The 20,000-nt window shown below is 38.9% G+C and overlaps 1 long non-coding RNA gene across 2 annotated transcripts in view; it reads left to right on the top strand.

Annotated features, from left to right (window-relative positions):
- LOC135097973 (uncharacterized) overlaps nucleotides 1–20,000 on the top strand; it is a 65,165-nt gene that overhangs the window by 14,630 nt on the left and 30,535 nt on the right. For both annotated transcript variants that reach the window (XR_010266396.1, XR_010266395.1), the window contains exon 3: nucleotides 17,631–17,763. This is a non-coding gene — a long non-coding RNA (uncharacterized LOC135097973). The remainder of the gene's footprint in view (nucleotides 1–17,630; nucleotides 17,764–20,000) is intronic.

The raw sequence follows: 20,000 nt of genomic DNA, 5'->3' as shown, positions 1-20,000 counted from the left end.
ACACTCTCGATGCAGACCGATAAATCTTCTGGTATCTGTTCTTCTCGTGTGTTCTCATGTGAAGAGACCAAAGTTGATGAGATTTATTTGTGGTTAAAGGAGCTGGACATCCTTTTGCGTTTATTAGATAACAGGTAGACAATCAGTGTCCTGGCAGAGTGGCTTTGCCCGCCCCTAGGATACCCGGCCTTGCTGTGGCATATGAAGCAGACTGAAGTTGAAGATACTTGTAGTTAAAGGAGCTGGAAACCTTATATAAGAGGCAAAATAATATCCTAGCAGAGTCGCTGTTGGGAGCTCTTTGGTTCACCCCGTCTTGATACGAAATAAGATAAGTAGAGGTCCTTACATGAAGCAGACTCAAGTTGATAGTTGTAGTTAAAGCAACTTGATATCCCTTGCACTTAATGATGATACATGAACAATTAGCATCCTGACAGGGTCGCCACTGCCCACTCCAAGGTTCGCCCACCCTTAATATGGCTACTGTCAGCTAACACTGGGAATATAAAGGCGGCGCAGAAAGGGACTGGCCATCCTATGTACTCAACAGGCGGCCCAAGCTCACTGAACATAGATTTAAGGAGAGAGAAAAAAAAAAAAAAGACTTTAAAACAGGTTGGTAAATGGCTGGTTAAATGACTCATTAATGAGGGTGGTGGTGGTGGTGGTGAGGCAATGGGGAGTTTTAAAAGAGACAGAGTTATGGACAGGAATGACAGGTGCACACAAGTGTCTTTCATACAGGGAATGCCTCGTGTAGGTCAACTGGCTCTTTGCTGGTTGTCTTGTGCTCTTATGTTCTCATGTTCCAAACATTTCAAACATTTCAAACATTTATTGCTGGCCAAACAGATGTGTTACAGTCATGTCAGCTGTTGGATTAAGGCCAGCCTTTATACGACCAAAATATTTTATAAAAAAAATAAAGAAAAAATGAATTCCTTGTAAATATGTTAACTAGAAGAAAAATGATACAATATGATGAAACAATATTAATAAGGTAACAATCATACTTATTACAAAATACTGGAATAAATAACAGAAAACTTGAAATTGTAAAAAGAAGACAATATGTGCAGTATGTCAGAGTGTTGCTATTGTGACACACTGCACATGTTCTTAAAGGCTTGGCTCTCTCATCAGGAATACTTTGAAGAGCCGCACACAGAGACCATTATTCGTGACCTCATGGATGTTAGCTTATTGGCGACGCTGAATTCTCGTTAACCTGTCACACACACACACAAAAAAAAAAATAAATAAATAAATAAATAAATAAATAAATAATAAATAAATAAATAAATAAATAAATAAAATAAAACAAATTGAAAACTGTCTCAACTTCAGTAGTCGCTGTTAATATTAGCCGATGTAAAACACTAAAACATCTAAAAATACAAACCAGTATCTTCCTGTGTTTATTATCATTACTTTTTTTTTTTTTATTTCCATGGGTTCCTTTACTACGAAGTACATAATATTCTCCTCTAAGTCCTTTCCTTTCAGGTGCAATATCAGAGGAGAAGGATGGTGGGGGGAGGGGGGAAAACCTTGCCATTATTCTATCCTATTCTTTCGCATACATATTTGTAGTAGTATTGCGTAGTTTCAGCAGCTGTCCTTCCTATAGACCATTATATCCTTGTATTTGTTCTTCATACTCCTTTCTCTATTTTCTTCCATTGTTTCTTTACTCTCCTGCGTCTCTTACTTTGGATGACAGTGTTCACTTTATCGTACGAGTCATCATTTTTTTTGTGTGTGTGTTCTTTTATATTACTCCTCCTTCTCTTTCCTGCCCTTCCTCCTCTCCTCCCTCCCTCCCTCCCTCCCTCCCGTCGTTAATGGAAGTGGTTAGCGAACAAGCCCTTCAGTTCCCACTTTTATTGCTCTTTTCTTCATCTGTACTTCATCTTGACGTGTTACCGGTGAGTGTCAGGAGAGTGAGCGACGCGCAGGTACATACACATGCTCAGGTGTCACTCTCAGGTGTGTTTCCATTTGTATCTACCTGTCTTCTTTTATTAGGTGTGCTTTCATTAAGGTAACAGGCCAGGCGACGAGAGGCGAGGCGAGGTCAATGAACTGCTCTTGTCTTTTTTATCTATTTATTTATTTATTTATTTTATTTATTTATTTTATCTTATTTTACTTATTATTATTATTATTATTTTTTTTTTTTTTTTTGTGTGTATGTGTGTTTTGCTTACTTTCGTTTGAGTTTCCTTTTGAGGTTTATTTTGTTTTGTTGTATTTTTTGTGGTTACATTTCAGTGTTTTACTTTGTGTGTGTTATCATGTTTCTTTTCTCTTTCCATTTCCAGTTTGCTATTGTTTACATTTATTGTTTGCCATTTTTCCTTCTCCTTATCTGTTCCTCACTGTTCCTCACAACTTGTATTGCAGGGAAGAAAGGAAGTAAGGAGTTAATAATTTCTCGTCTAGTTGTGTTCCAGTCTGCTTATTTATGTCCCTACTTCTTTTGTGGGTTGCTTCCGTCAGGGGTCACCACAGAGAGAAGCAACCTCCAACGCCTGGTCTTCTGCCCTTCCTCAGTCACACTCACTACAAGCATGTCTTCTTTCATTACATCAGTAAACATTATCGTATGTCTTTCTCTTTTCACTCACACCAGTTGAGTTTCTCCCGCCTGGTACATTCATCTCCAGCATCCTCCTTCCCACATATTCCTCGTCTCTCCTCCTGACACGTCCAGACCACTTCAGTCTCACCTGTCTAGGTTTGTTCCCAGGCCAGTGTATCCTTACTGCTGGCTGTTGCTCGTTCACGTTTTTATAATGTAGCTAAACAAAAATAATGACCATCTTTCTGTATAATATTTTTGGTGTTTTGTACAAGTATTTGCCTTTCATTATTCCCTTACTACTTAACAAAGATGATGTTCTTTTTGTATAATATTCATGTTCTTTTGTTGATGTGGTTACCTTTAATTGTACCTGTCCTGCCTGTGGTTATGTTAACAGCTCAGGTGAGAGGACGATTGATTTTTCTTATTTTCTTTTCATTCCACAGTTAAACAAAAAATATGATTTTTTTTTTCGTATAAGATTTATTCTATTTTTCTTTTCGTTTTTACCTTCAATTCAAGTTTTCCTTTTGTTATTTACCAGTGATTATTAAGAACATAAGAACATAAGAAATAAAGGAAGCTGCAAGAAGCCATCAGGCCTACACGTGGCAGTCCCTGTATGAAATATACCTACCTGTTTCCACCTATCGTCCTAATCTATAAATCCGTCTAATCTTCTCTTAAAGCTCCCTAATGTCTTACCACTAACAACTTGATTACTGAGTCCGTTCCATTCATCTACCACTCTATTTGAGAACCAATTTCTTCCTTTCTCTTTTTAAATATAAATTTTTCAAGCTTGAACCCATTATTTCTTGTTCTGTCCTGGTTATTGATTCTAAGAGTTTTGCTTACGTCCCCCTTGTTATAACCCATACACCATTTAAAGACTTCTATCAGGTCCCCTCTTAACCTAAGTCTATCTAAAGAATGTAAATTTGACAGCTTCAACCTCGCCTCGTAAGGAATATTCCTCATCCCCTGTATCCTTTTAGTCATTCTCCTTTGTACTGATTCTAATAGACTTGTATCGTTCCTGTAATATGGCGACCGGAACTGCACAGCGTAGTTTAGATGAGGTCAGACCAGCGTCAACTATAACTTTAATATTACTTCAGGCCTTATACTTTTAACACTCCTAAAAATGAATCCTAATACACTATTTGCCTCGTTTCTGGCCTCTATGCATTGCTTTCTTAGACGGAGTTCAGAGCTTACTATAATTCCTAAATCTTTTTCGTACCGTGAACTTACCAGAGCTCAGTTGTTTATTGTGTATCTACTGTGTGGGTTTCCTGTACCTATGCTAAGTACATTGCATTTTTTTATGTTAAATTGCATTTGCCATCTGTCTGTCCATTCGTTCATTTTATCTAAATCTGCCTGCAAGGCGATGGCACCCGATTCTGACCTAATTAATCTACTTATCTTCGTGTCATCCACAAATTTACTAACATCACTACTAATTCCATTTTCCAAGTCATTGATATATATATATATATATATATATATATATATATATATATATATATATATATATATATATATATATATATATATATATATATATATATATATATATATATATATATATATATATATATATATATATATATATATATATATATATATATATATATATATATATATATATATATATATATATATATATATATATATTAAAAACAACAATGGCCCTAATACTAATCCCTGTGGCACCCCACTAATTACATGACATATATATATATATATATATATATATATATATATATATATATATATATATATATATATATATATATATATATATATATATATATATATATATATATATATATACGAGTATATATATATATATATATATATATATATATATATATATATATATATATATATATATATATATATATATATATATATATATATATATATATATTTATAGAAAAGATGGGTGAAGGAAGAATAATATGAGTATAAGAGGATAGTGAGAAATAATGAAAGAAGTATAAGATTAAAGATGGTGGGCTGTCCACCTTGCTATTTTACTTATTGATGTTATACTGTGTATTATGTGTTTGTCAGAATGTTTGTGTTCTGTGTGCTGACTTCATGTTATGGCACGGGCCGCGATTGTTCTCCCTGTTACACCGCAGGCGAGTCGAGAGAGACTCTACCACTACTCCCTCGCCGACACCACACAACTCTTACCCCCTATAGGTAGGTCCCCGGGTGTCGACGACTCAGGATGAGGTGCAACCCCCTCCCCATCTACCGCTTGCTGGAAAAAATGACATGACCCCACTTAGATTTAAAGCCGTTTATTACTACTCTATGTCGTCTGTCGCTTAGCCATGACTTTATCCAGCCTAACACCTTTCCATCTATCCCGTGTGCACTAACCTTTCCAAGGAGCCTCTAATATCAATATCGATATCAATATTGATATCAATACTGATATCATTACTCTCCAAACTGCAATTCATATTCTGAAAAATCAGGATTCATTGCATCATATTAATGAAATCGTAAATCTCCGACGAGGTGTATAGACTATCATATGTGTCGGTTTTCTTTGTCATTCACACACACACACACACACGCTCTCTCTCTCTCTCTCTCTCTCTCCTCTCTCTCTCTCTCTCTCTCTCTCTCTCTCTCTCTCTCTCTCTCTCTCTCTCTCTCTCTCTCTCTCTCTCTCTCTCTCTCTCTCTCTCTCTCCCTCCCTCTCTCTCTCTCTCTCTCTCTCTCTCTCTCTCTCTCTCTCTCTCTCTCTCTCTCTCTCTCTCTCTCTCTCTCTCTCTCCTCTCTCTCTCTCTCTCTCTCTCTCTCTCTCTCTCTCTCTCTCTTTTCAGCGTGTCGTTTGTCAGTGTATTAGGATAAGCTGTTAAGTATTGATGTACGAGTATAGTGTAGATAACAGCTTTATTGCAGCCACTTGTTATGTACAGTTGATGCCTTTACATGTAGTGAACCTAACTCAGAGCGGTGAGCCTTGACTCTCTCCTGGCCGTGAGCTTGGAGTTGATCACGCACCAGTCCACCAATCAGAGGCCACCTTAAATTTTATTTTGCAGTAAAAGAAATTAGCAAAATTTGAGGGGGTAGGGGCGAGGTTTGAGAGGGGTAGTAAGGAAGGGATGAAAATGGAAACCTGTGGCTGTGGCGAAGACCCCTGAGGACCCAGACCCCCCTAAGAGGGACTCAGAGGGCAAGGCGGTGGTGGGCCGCGGTAAGAACAGGCCCAAGAAGGTGAAGGCGCCTAGCCTGCCTGAGGTGAAGGCCGCCATCGAGTCTCCTCGACGCCAGCAGCTCGAGGCGAAGAAAGGAAAGCAGCGGGCTGAGAGAGCCAAGCAGCAGCGTGCGCTGGACAGCGTGCGCCGCTCTTGGCAGGAGGAAGAGAAGGAGGCCACTCTCGCCGTAGCGCCCCACATGCGGCGCTACATCGTTGGCCCACGCGGCGCCACACTGCGGGAAGTGTGCCAAGAGTTCGCTGGCGTGCGAGTGAGTGTGCCGCCTCCCTCAGACACCCGCACCGCCACCATCAGGTTGTGCGGACCTGCCCGGCAGGTTCCCGCCGCCCTGGCGCGCCTCGAGGCCTTGCTGCGGCAGGCCGAGGTGATCGAGGCGCAAGTGGCGGTGACGCCACGCCAGCGGTGCCACGTGGTGGGTCCCGCCGGCGCGACTGTCAGGAGACTACTGCAGGAGTTCCCTGACGTGCAGGTGAGAGTGCCGCCAGCAACAGACAAGGTGTCTCGCACCGTGCTGCTGCGCGGCCCGCGCACCCAGGTGGCCGGCGCGGAGGCATTTGTCAGGGGGTGTCTGAAGGCCGCTGGCCGCACCGCCCACGCCGCTCACGCTGGCCACCGTCACGCCCACCACGCCCGCCGCCACGCCCACAGTCTCGCCCATCATTGAGGCGCCATTTAATAAATTAAATTGTCTATTATTGTGCGTCTATTAATATGTGTTTATGTGTGTGTGTGTGTGTGTGTCCTGATAAATATATATATATATGTATAGCCATATAGAAGGACATCATAACATTGACAATATTCCAAGTTATGATGAAATATGCATGAATATGTACCCATGACAATATTCCAAGTCATGATAAAATGTGTGAATATGTACCTACATGTTTAGCCATGTAGAAGGCAATCATAATATTGACAATGTTCCAAGTTATGATGAAATATGTGTGAATATGTACCTATATGTATAGCCATGTAGAAGTCATATATATGAATGCGTGTATGTATTGGCATAACTTATATAATATTCAAAGTCATGATTAATTGTCTTACGTGCGTTTGTGTGTGCGTGAGTACGTGCGCGCGTGCATATGTGGATTCTAACATGGACGAAAGGAGAAAGTGTGTGTGTGTGTGTGTGTGTGTGTGTGTGTGTGTGTGTGGAAGAGAAAATAAAAGAAAACGAACAAAAAAAGTCATCAGCGACCAAAAATAAGAATGAAGAAACTGAAGAAATAAAATCAGAAAATGAACAAAAAAAGTCATCAGCGACCAATATCAAGAAAGAAGAAATTGAAGAAGAAATAAAATCAGAAAATGAACAAAAAAAGTCATCAGCGACCAAAATCAAGAAAGAAGAAATTGAAGAAGAAATAAAATCAGAAAATGAACAAAAAAAGTCATCAGCGACCAAAATGAAGAGTGAAGAAGTCGAAGAAGAAATAAAATCAGAAAATGAACAAAAAAAGTCATCAGCGACCAAAATCAAAGATGAGGAAATTGAAGAAGAAATAAAATCAGAAAATGAACAAAAAAAGTCATCAGCGACCAAAATCAAGGATGAAGAAATTGAAGAAGAAACAAAATCAGAAAATGAACAAAAAAAGTAATCAGCGACCAAAATCAAGAAAGAAGAAATTGAAGAAGAAATAAAATCAGAAAATTAACAAAAAAAAAGTCATCAGCGACCAAAGTTAATAATGAAGAAATTGAGAGTAAAGAAATTAAAACAATAAAATCCAAAAAAAGGAGGAGGAGGAAAAGAAAAAGCGAAAATGAAAAAAAAAAGTCATCAGCGACCAAAAACAAGAATAAAGAAGAAATAAAAGCAGAAAATGAACAAAAAAGTCATCAGCGACCAAAAGCAAGAAAGAAGAAGAAATAAAAGCAGAAAATGAACAAAAAAGTCATCAGCGACCAAAATCAAGAAAGAAGAAATTGAAAGTAAAGAAGAAACTAAAACAATAAAATCCAAAAAAAAGGAACATAAGAACATAAAAACATAAGAACATAAGAAATAAGGGAAGCTGCAAGAAGCGACCAGGCTTACACGTGGCAGTCCCTCTATGAAATATAATAATATTATATAAATTAATAGCTAATATAAATAAATTAAATAAATAGCTAATATAAATAGGTAAATAATTAATAGCTGAGAAGGTGAGGAGGTGAGAATAAGGTGAGAAGAAATTTATTTCTCTGAACTTTTAATTGTGTAGTTTTAAAAATAAATATCATCTTTTTGTATTATAATTTTGCTCTTTTGTCTGTCCATTTACTCTTAACATCTGTGGTGCTTAATACCCCACATTTTTTATTTTAATTTTACAAACTTATCATTTCTTACTTTATTTTCACTGTGCAGTTAAATATATATATATATATATATATATATATATATATATATATATATATATATATATATATATATATATATATATATATATATATATATATATATATATATATATATATATATATATATATATATTGATTCTGTTTTCGTATGATATTTTTTGTGTTTTATTTATGTATTAATCTTTGAGTGTACAGCAACTCCCACAAGTATGTGTAAAGTGTGGTGCGAACTGTGGCATAATGAACAGTATGACACCTGCTACCTGGTCGATCTATTGCCCTGGTTATTATATACGGCAACCATCCCTAGTGTGCAGGGCTGCCAACTGTTGCCACCGTAATTACCAAACGTGTCAAATAATATCGTCCATTGTGTCAGAATGTTAACCTTTTATTTTTCTTAAAGATAGTTTTGGGAGCCACTGTACGTGTCCTGCCAGTGAGTGTTGTTAGTGAGAACAAAGTTATTTTTCCCTTGCTTTTATTGAGTTGCTAAAATGATAATCCTCTTTTCGTATAATACTTTTGGTCTTTTATGTATTTACCTTTTATTTTTTTTAAAGATAGTTTTGGGAGTTACTTTACCTGTCCTACCTGTGAGTATTGTTAGTGAGAACAAAGTTATTTTTTCCTTATTTTTTTTATGAGTAGTTAAAATAATAATACTCTTTTCGTATAGTACTTTCGGTCTTTTTTTTATTTATTTACCTTTAATCCTACCAGTCTTACCTGTGGCTATTAATATTTCAAGTGACAAGGTGATTATTCCTTGTTCTCTTTTTCCATGTAGATTAAAAAGACCGCAATCGTCTTTCGCATAACATTTTTGTCCTTTTTTTTTTTTTTTTTTTTTAGGTAACTCTAGCTTTAGTTCCACCTGTCATGTTGTCCTTCATCTGTGTTTATTAATAGCTAAGGTGAGAGGAGAGTTATTATCCATTACTTTTTATTGAATTGTTAGGAAATAATAATCCTCTATTCTTGTAATATTTCCTGCTTTTCTGTTTATATAATTACCTTTAATTCCACCTGTCTTACCTGTGGCTATTAATATTTGAGGTGAGAAAGTGATTATTATTCCTTGCTCTCCTTGTTGTGTATTTCCAAAAGACAATAATCCTCTTTACTATAACATTTTTTCTTCTTTCTTTATGTATTTACCTTTCATTGAACCTGTCCTCTTCTCTTCTACCTGTGTTTATTGATAGCACAGGTGAGAACAAGGAAATTACTCTTTACTGTCTGGGTTTTGTATTTCAATAAGTAATGTTCCTTCTGTGTGATTGTTACTGAGTTATTTGTGTGTTTACCTTTCATCTCACCTGCCTTACCTGTGTGTGTTCACTCCTTAGGTGAGAAAGTTATTAGTCTTGGTTCTCCTTTAGTGGCGATGGAAAATATTAATTACCTTGTTCTTGTAATATTATTTAGTTCAGGTGTTGTATCTACCCGTAGTGTTTATCTCTCATTTACCTTCGCATGTTAATTGCACAGGTGAGACTGATTCTTCTTGTCTCTCTCGCTCTTGGTAGTGTTGCTAGGAAAGTAATCACCTTGTTGTTGTTGTTATTATTATTATTATTATTAGTAGTAGTAGTAGTAGTAGTAGTAGTAGTAGTAGTAGTAGTAGTAGTAGTAGTAGTAATATTATTATTATTATTATTATTATTATTATTATTATTATTATTATTATTATTATTATTATTATTATTATTATCATTATTATTATTGTTATTATTATTATTATTATTATTATTATTATTATTATCATTTTTATTATTATTATTATTATTATTATTATTATTATTATTATTATTATTATTATTATTATTATTACCATTATTATTATTATTTAGTTGTTGTGTGTAAATATTTACCTTTGATGTATCGTGCCGTACCTGTGTGTACTAATTGTTTAGACGAGAAAGTGATCATAAATTGTTCTCATTTTGTAATTTTGCTGAAATAGTAATCATCTTATTTTTGTGTTATTATTTTGTTTTGGTGTTTATCTGTTTACCTTTGACATTTACCTGCTCTGCCTATGGACATTAATTCCTCAGATTGTTGTTGAAAAGTAATCTCTTTGTTTTGCATCATTATTATCTAGTCATCATGTTTATCTGTTTGCCTTTAATATTTACCAGTCCTTCCTGTGTACATTAACTTCTCAGTGGGGACAAAACAATCATTCCTGACTCTGTAGTGTAGACAGGAACAAAAGTCAATCATCCTCCTTTATGTAATAATTTTCCTTTCTTATGTCTATGCATCAACCTTTTTTTTTCTCTCTCTCTCTCTCTCATGCTAACTCATTTTTCTACATTTTTATTTATTTTTGTTTATTTTCTCCTTGTCTAACAACATAATTTGTAATTCCCTTTTGTGTAATAACTTCCTTTCTTTATTTATGCATCTACTTTGTTTTTTCCTTTTTAAGCTTCTTTTTCCTTTCTTTTTCTTTCTCCAGTAAAATAATTAATAATACTCCTTTGCATAAGCTTTCTTTTGTTGTCTATATACCAACAACTGTTTTTTTTTTTCTTCTTTTATCCTCATTTTTTCCTTCTTTTTTTCTTTTTTCTTTCCTCTTCTTTTAACATTTGTATTGCTCTTCTCTGTTTAGGTGTTTCTGTCCCTCCTTCCCTGTGCTTGTGTCATACATCAGGCGAGGACAGGATGGCTACAAGTATTCTTTATCCTCATTTGTAGTGTAACGAAGTTCAGATTTTCTTTTCTTGTACCTTTGTTAACACTTTATTGCCAATGACAATGTGGCACTTACTACTTCATCTCTCCATAGACTAACATTTTTTAACCTTTTTTTGCGACCTCAGCACCCCTTGCGTCTAGTCTGGACACTCCCGCGCCCGTTAATTCTAATATTTGGTTGTATTAACTACATTTGTATTAACAGTTGAAAATGAGGCTAACTTCATCAAATATAAAAGTACACTCCCGATAGTTTGGTGTGCCTTGCTAGTTGGGGGGACCTGAGGCGGTATTTTGCTGATTTTCCTTGGAATGACTACTGCTTCCGTGTCAGAGACCCGTCTTTGTGTGCTGAGCGCATAACAGAGGTGATAGTGTCTGGCATGGAGGCGTACATTCCTCACTCTTTTTCTCGTCCTAAACCTTCTAAACCTTGGTTTAACACAGCTTGTTCTCGTGCTATACATGATAGAGAGGTGGCCCACAAAAGGTACTTAAGCCTTCCTTCACCAGAATCTCATGCACTTTATATTTCTGCCCGGAACCATGCCAAGTCTGTTCTCCAACTAGCCAAAAACTCCTTCATTAACAGAAAATGTCAAAAACTTTCAAGATCTAACTCCCCTCGTGATTTCTGGCATCTAGCCAAAAATATCTCCAATAACTTTGCTTCTTCTTCTTTCCCTCCTCTACTTCAACCAGATGGCACCACTGCTATCACATCTATTTCTAAAGCTGAACTCTTTGCTCAAACCTTTGCTAAAAGCTCTACCTTGGACGATTCTGGGCTTGTTCCTCCCTCTCCTCCACCCTCTGACTACTTCATGCCTCGTATTAAAATTCTTCGTAATGATGTTTTCCATGCCCTCGCTGGCCTAAACCCTCAGAAGGCTTATGGACCTGATGGGGTCCCTCCTATTGTTCTCCGAAACTGTGCCTCCGTGCTTGCACCTTGCCTAGTCAAACTCTTTCAGCTCTGTCTGTCAACATCTACCTTTCCTTCTTGCTGGAAGTTTGCCTACATTCAACCTGTTCCTAAAAAGGGTGACCGCTCTAATCCCTCAAACTACCGTCCTATTGCTTTAATTTCCTGCTTATCTAAAGTTTTTGAATCTATCCTCAACAGGAAGATTCTTAAACATCTATCACTTCACAACCTTCTATCTGATCGCCAGTATGGGTTCCGTCAAGGCCGCTCTACTGGTGATCTTCTGGCTTTCCTTACTGAGTCTTGGTCATCCTCTTTTAGAGATTTTGGTGAAACTTTTGCTGTTGCCTTGGACATATCAAAAGCCTTTGATAGAGTCTGGCACAAAGCTTTGATTTCCAAACTACCCTCCTACGGTTTCTATCCTTCTCTCTGTAACTTCATCTCAAGTTTCCTTTCTGACCGTTCTATTGCTGCTGTGGTAGACGGTCACTGTTCTTCTCCTAAATCTATTAACAGTGGTGTTCCTCAGGGTTCTGTCCTGTCACCCACTCTCTTCTTATTATTCATTAATGATCTTCTAAACCAAACTTCTTGTCCTATCCACTCCTATGCTGATGATACCACCCTGCACTTTTCCACGTCTTTTCATAGACGTCCAACCCTTCAGGAGGTAAACATATCACGCAGGGAAGCCACAGAACGCCTGACTTCTGATCTTTCTAAAATTTCTGATTGGGGCAGAGCAAACTTGGTATTGTTCAATGCCTCAAAAACTCAATTCCTCCATCTATCAACTCGACACAATCTTCCAGACAACTATCCCCTCTTCTTCAATGACACTCAACTGTCCCCCTCTTCTACACTGAACATCCTCGGTCTGTCCTTTACCTATAATCTGAACTGGAAACTTCACATCTCATCTCTAGCTAAAACAGCTTCTATGAAGTTAGGTGTTCTGAGACGTCTCCGCCAGTTTTTCTCACCCCCCCAGATGCTAACTCTGTACAAGGGCCTTATCCGTCCATGTATGGAGTATGCTTCACATGTCTGGGGGGGTTCCACTCATACTGCTGTTCTAGACAGGGTGGAATCAAAAGCTTTTCGTCTCATCAACTCCTCTCCTCTAACTGACTGTCTTCAGCCTCTCTCTCACCGCCGCAATGTTGCATCTCTAGCTGTCTTCTACCGCTATTTTCATGCTAACTGCTCTTCTGATCTTGCTAACTGCATGCCTCCCCTCCTTCCGCGGCCTCGCTGCACAAGACTTTCTTCTTTCTCTCACTCCTATTCTGTCCACCTCTCTAACGCAAGAGTTAACCAGTATTCTCAATCATTCATCCCTTTCTCTGGTAAACTCTGGAACTTCTTGCCTGCTTCTGTATTTCCACCTTCCTATGACTTGAATTCCTTCAAGAGGGAGGTTTCAAGACACTTATCCACCAATTTTTGACCACTGCTTTGACCCTTTTAGGGACTGGCATTTCAGTGGGCATTTTTTTTTATTAGATTTTTGTTGCCCTTGGCCAGTATCCTTCCTACATAAAAAAAAAAAAAAAAAAAAAAAAAAAAAAGGAGCGTTTACATTGTACCGCCTTACAATATACGCAGCATTTTTCAGTACCCCCTAAAATTGATCTCAGCACCACATGTTCAGAAACACACACTGCCCTTTACGATTCTGACTGGGCCACTAAAACATTTGAGACTCGATCACTCCTGTTGATGTCACTTCGCGCTTTGAAATCACACACTGAGCTTACACTAGACCCTTTGATCTACTTGTCACTGCCACGAACGAATGGAAATGTGTAGCAATCTGAGAGAATAATTTCAAAAGACGTAAACAATGAGGTGCTTGGAACCTCCCGGGGCCTGCTGTTCTATTTCGGCTCTGTGTGTTATTTATCTAAGGTAACCCAAGTGAAGTGAAACGTGTGTCATTAACAGTCAAGAGGCCAAATTGGAGCCATTCAGTGGGTTAGTAGCTCAGGGGGAGAGAAAATGAAACCAGGCAAAGTTTAGATAACAGAAATACTTTTTTGACGGCATCACTATCTCTTTGTATTAACTTCCACAGGTAGACTCTATGTATTACTTATTTGTCTCTTCCTATTGCTCGCTTCTTCATTTGTACTTGCGGCCTAATTAATTACTCGAGCCAGACTCAGGTGGCCTCCCTTACCTGTTTTATTAGTTGATTCATTGTATAGCTTCTTCTGTTTGTATATCTTGGTGTATGTGTGTGTGTGTGTGTGTGTGTGTGTGTGTGTCTGTGTGTGTGTGTGTGTGTGTGTGTGTGTGTGTGTGTGTGTGTGTGTGTGTGTGTGTGTGGATGGGTGGCTGGGTGGGTGTAAGGGTTTGGTGCCTCTCTCTCTCTCTCTCTCTCTCTCTCTCTCTCTCTCTCTCTCTCTCTCTCTCTCTCTCTCTCTCTCTCTCTCTCTTCCTTCCATACCATTCTTTTCTTTTCTTTCTGTCTCTTTCTTTCCAACTTTTTTTTCTCTTTGTTCCTTTCTGTCTGTCTTTCTTTCTTTCTTTTTCTCCCTCTTTTCTTTGCCCTAACCATATATTTATCCCTTCTTTTCTCTCTCCTTTCCTCCCTCTCTCCCTCTCTTACTCCCTCCTTCATCTACATAATTCAATAAGGAAAGAAAGAGAGAGAGAGAGGAATGGAGTGAAGGAAGGTAGGAAGGAATAAGGGAAGTGGTGTGGGGGAGGAGGGAAGGAGGAAGGAAGGAAGGAAGAGAAGTTGGAGGAGGGAAGAAAAGGGGAAGCAAGGAATGGAATGAAGGAAAGGAATGAGACAACTAGGGAAAGAAGGAAGGAAGGAATAAAGGAAGGAAGGAAGGAAGGAAGGAAGGAAGGAAGGAAGGAAGGAAGGAAGGAAGGAGGAGGGGAGAGATGGAAGAGAAGAGAAGAAGAAACTGGTGAGAGAGAGAGAGAGAGAGAGAGAGAGAGAGAGAGAGAGAGAGAGAGAGAGAGAGAGAGAGAGAGAACTTTAATGCATAATCATAAAGTTGACACATGTAAACAGCTTCTCCCACCACACACGCACACACACACACACATACTCTCTCACACACACACACACACACACGCGCGCACACACACACACACACACACACACACACACACACACACACACACACACACACACACACACTTCATGCTCTGGCTTATTTCCAGAGAGAGAGTGAGAGATAGAGAGAGAGGGAGATAGATAGATAGATAGAGAGAGAGAGAGAGAGAGAGAGAGAGAGAGAGAGAGAGAGAGAGAGAGAGAGAGAGAGAGAGAGAGAGAGAGATTTTAGAAAAGTGTTAACTTTTTAGTCCTTTTGTTTTTTACTTGTTGTGTTCTCCTCTTTCTCCTCCTCCTCCTCCTCCTCTTTCTCATTCACCTCTGGGGTTTCCCATCATCCTACGCAACCCTCCTCCTCCTCCTCCTCCTCCTCCTCCTTGTGCTCAATGACCTCGTTTCTCATCGTTTCCTGATCTCTTCTACGTACAAGTTCCCCCTCTTCCTCCTCCTCCTCCTCCTCCTCCTCCTTGTGCTCAATGACCTCGTTTCTCATCGTTTCCTGATCTCTTCTACGTACAAGTTCCCCCTCTTCCTCCTCCTCCTCCTCCTCCTCCTCCTTGTGCTCAATGACCTCGTTTCTCATCGTTTCCTGATCTCTTCTACGTACAAGTTCCCCCTCTTCCTCCTCCTCCTCCTCCTCCTCCTCCTCCTCCTCCTCCTCCTCCTCCTCCTCCTCCTCCTCCTGCCTGGCTTCCATGACGTGTACATGAGATGGTGTGGTTCCTGCGGTGTCCACAAATTGCCTCTTTAAGGACAAAGTGTTCCTCGCTGGCAGTCTTTCCCTTGCACTCTTCCTCTGCGTTCCTTGCGTATTCCCTTGTATTGTTTTTTTTTTTTTTTTTTCCGTGTGGTTTATATATTTGTTTGTAGTTTGTGCTATTTTTTTTTTCTTAATTGTCTTCTGTGTTCTATTTTCCTTTTATTGTGTTGATTTTTTGTTATTCTTTTGTATTACTGATTGTTTTCTTGTATTTATTTTTGTCTTATTTTACGTTTCTTTCATTTCTTTATTTTTTTTGTCTACCTGTTTTTATTATTAATCCCTATGTTATTATGTTCATGAAGTAGGATTGCTGTGGTTTCTTTAAAGTTCAGTAAAATACTCGTGTACAACTTTGCATTAACTTAAAAAAAAAAAGATTCAACAGAGGCGATGGAGTTTTAGTGTTTACTTAAGCGTGCCTGTGTATAACGTTCAAGGCCAACACTCAAGGAAAGACAACTTACCAACATAAGGAAATAAGAGAAGCTGCAAGAAATCATCAGTTTTACTTGTGGCAGTCTCTGTATAAAACATTCTTACCTGCATCCACCTGTCACCCTCATCCATAAATCTGTGTGGTTTTCTTTCAACCTTAACAACCTGATTACTGAGTCCATTACAGTCATCCACCATTGTTGTTGAGATCCAGTGCCTTCTTATCTCTTTCAAATGTACCTGCATGAAGCTTGAACACACTATTTCTCTTCCTGTCCTAATTATTGACCCTAAGGATTTTGTTTGTCACTCTTGTTATATTCCATTCATCCGTTACTGATTACTGTCCTTGAAAATTCATTTCTGCGTATCTTTTTCAAAAACCAAACTTTATCAAGCTTAAATCCATTATTTCTCGCCCTGTTCTGATTACTTACCCGGAGCAGTATGTTTGTGACACTCGTTATCTGCAACACAAATAGTAAAACATTATACTGTACTCGGTTTAATTTTCGCTTAGTAGAATTGCCCACCAACGTTACTTTGTTATTAGCAGTCAAAGATTTAGAGGCCTAAGAGGATTGGTGGTGCAGTGGTTAGCGCGCCCGACACACAATAATAGGGTCCGGGGTTCGAATCTCCGGCTTGGTGAAGACAATTTGGACGTAAGCCAAGGAGTTGTGACCTTGCACCCTGCCAGTATTGCTGAGACACCCTGAGCCAGAGGGGCGTGGTGGATGGATTACCACCTCCCCTTCCTCTAACAGCGGGGGAGGAACTTGTCTGGCGTGGAAACAGATTAATTTTCTAGGTTAGTTTTTTTTTTTAGAATCATTTGATTTCTTAGGTAGTTTGTTAGGATAAGCTGGAGTTCTTAATTAGCCTGTTAGAATTAGTTTATCTTGTTGGAATTCATTGATTTGTTAGTCAGCTTGTTAGAATTTGTTTATTTCTTAGTTACCTCGTTGGAATTAATTGATTTCTTAGTTTGTTAGAGTTAGTTCATTTCTCAATTAGCTTGTTAGAATTTGTTGATTTCTTAGGTAGTTAGGAATAGTTCTCAAACAGACAAGGAAATGTCTCCTACTGATGTATTCCTTCATGATTTGGTCCAGCCTCGTCACTCCTTGAGAAAATTATAGCATCTTCTAGCCCCATCCTGATTATTGACCATATAGAATCTTGTCTACATCACCGTGTTGTCTCCCCTATGCCACTTGCACACCTCCATCAGAACCACAGGAACATAACACGACAAAATATGGGTTGGTGCATGAAGTGATGAGGCCTACAAGTGGCAGTCCCTGTAGAAAACCTACCTCTCCTGATTACTAACCCTGAATATTTTGTTTGTCACCTTGTTATATCCCTTATGGCACTTGAACACCTCCATCATCACCACTTTTAACCTATATACACCTTTCCTCTGGTTGCCATCTCCCTTATGCCACTCAAACATCTCCATCAGCTTCACTGTTGACCTACATGTACCTTCCCTCTGTTCTCTGCAGCCCTTTTGGTGTTCCACGTGCCGAGCGAATCCGGGGAGAAGGTGACTCAGGGCATCTCGGCGCTGCTCTCCATGACTGTCTTCCTCATGACCATCAGAGTCCCTGCCGCCCACTGAGAAGACACCGCTCGTCAGTGAGTACTACGCCTCGCCTCTCACTGCCCTCCCTGTACTGTGCCTTACAATATACTGCCTTTCTTATACTGTGCCTTATAACACACAGCTCCTCTTAGTAATGTGCCTCACAATGTACTGGCCTTAGTAATGCGCCTCACGATACACTGCCCTCCCTGTACTGTGCCTTACAATATACTGCCTTTCTTATACTGTGCCTTATAACACACAGCTCCTCTTAGTAATGTGCCTCACAATGTACTGGCCTTAGTAATGCGCCTCACGATACACTGCCCTCCCTGTACTGTGCCTTACAATATACTGCCTTTCTTGTACTGTGCCTTATAACACACAGCTCCTCTTAGTAATGTGCCTCACAATGTACTGGCCTTAGTAATGCGCCTCACGATACACTGCCCTCCCTGTACTGTGCCTTACAATATACTGCCTTTCTTGTACTGTGCCTTATAACACACAGCTCCTCTTAGTAATGTGCCTCACAATATACTGGCCTTAGTAATGCGCCTCACGATACACTGCCCTCCCTGTACTGTGCCTTACAATATACTGCCTTTCTTGTACTGCGCTTTACCATATATTGTTATCCCATCTTGGTCTCGTGGGACTCAACTTAATATTGGTATAAGTTAGGGTTTCCTTCCCGGGATCCCGAGATCCCGGGATCCCGGCCATAAATGGGCTTTTTTTCCTTCCCGGGAAATATGTGAAATCCCGGGAAATCCCGGGAAACTTCTTTTTATTATTTTTTTCTTATGTCAGCTAAAAAATACAAAAATGTATGAGAGAGAGAGAGAGAGAGAGAGAGAGAGAGAGAGAGAGAGAGATGCCTGGGCTGGAAGCGAGACAGCGATGAGCTGAATCAGCTGACGAGCGACGACACGTACCGTTCTCGTACACTTCTTTGCTTTGGTGGGCTTCTGGCGCTGAGTCAGGTTAGTCTGTTCTATTCTATCCCTGCGTGAAGGTGTGTAACGTGTGTTAATTGTGTAATGTGAAATTATTTCCTGTGGCCTGCTTCATGCTGATTGCTAACATCCTCATTCCTTTGTCCTTACCATAATTCTACTTCGGTGGGGTGAGCCTGAAATAATACAGTGTAAAAACTAGAAAATAAGTCGCCTGTTCCTCATAACTGTGTCTCTGAATGTGAGTTCGTTATTGAATTTTCGTGTTACAGACTACAAATACGGGGTCTCTCACATGGATATGATTTATTGTGACAACAACATCCTTATAGGGAATATAGAGAATGATTTTTTTTTTTTTCAGGTGATTTACTGAATTATCTGACTCTACATAACCATTAAAATGGCAGACGAGGCAGAAGCAACAACCAGTACTGAGTCTTATGCATGGAAATATTTTGAAAAACTTAAATGTGAAGAATCGTCACGATGTAAAAAGTGTCATGCAGTTATAAAGTGCAGAGGATGGTCTACCAGTGGTATGATCCGTCATCTCAAGAGCAAACATTCAATTGAAAAAACAGAAAATCTCAAACGTCCTTCAGACAGGTCTCATGATAAAGATACGAGTGAGGTGAAGAGGAATTCTGTGCAACAGAAAATGACTGATTTTTTGAAAAAGGAGGAGACGAAGGAAGAAATCGTTGGGAAGCTAGCTGCAGTAGATGGATTTTCCATAAATGCCATTGCCAAGAGTGAGTTCATAAAGACATCAATGCTTGCAAGGGGATACAAATTGCCTCAAAGTCCAACTCTTGTTATGGATCTTGTACATAAGCAGTACAATGTTGCAAAAGAAAGGGTGATATTTGATATTAACAAAAGGAAGAATGTTGGGGTTAGGTTTGGATTATCTCTTGATGAGTATACTTCACTAAAAAACAAGAGATACATGAACATAAATTTACATACTAGTGATACCTTTTGGAATCTAGGAATGGCTAGAATTACAGGTTCACTACCAGCAGAGACTGCAGTTGAGGTAGTTGAGAATAAGTTAGCCGAGTTTCAGGTAAACTTGGAAAGAGATGTAGTTGCATGTGTAACTGATGGAGCCAGCGTCATGGTTAAATTTGGCAAACTGATTAAGACCTGTCATCACATGTGTTATGCTCATGGAATACATCTTGCTGTTTGTGATGTTCTTTACAAGAAAACAGATGGTAACTTAGTTAGTTTGGAAAGGAGAAATGTTACCCATCTCCAAGAAGAGGAAGCTGATGATGTGGAAGCTGTGCCAGAGGAAGAAGAGTTGAGTAGTATGATAGAGG

This window comes from Scylla paramamosain, unplaced genomic scaffold, assembly GCF_035594125.1.
Source record: "Scylla paramamosain isolate STU-SP2022 unplaced genomic scaffold, ASM3559412v1 Contig38, whole genome shotgun sequence".
NCBI classification, from domain to species: Eukaryota; Metazoa; Arthropoda; class Malacostraca; order Decapoda; family Portunidae; genus Scylla; species Scylla paramamosain.
The sequence above is the reverse complement of the archived record's forward strand: the minus strand, read 5'-3'. Positions and strand labels throughout refer to the sequence as shown.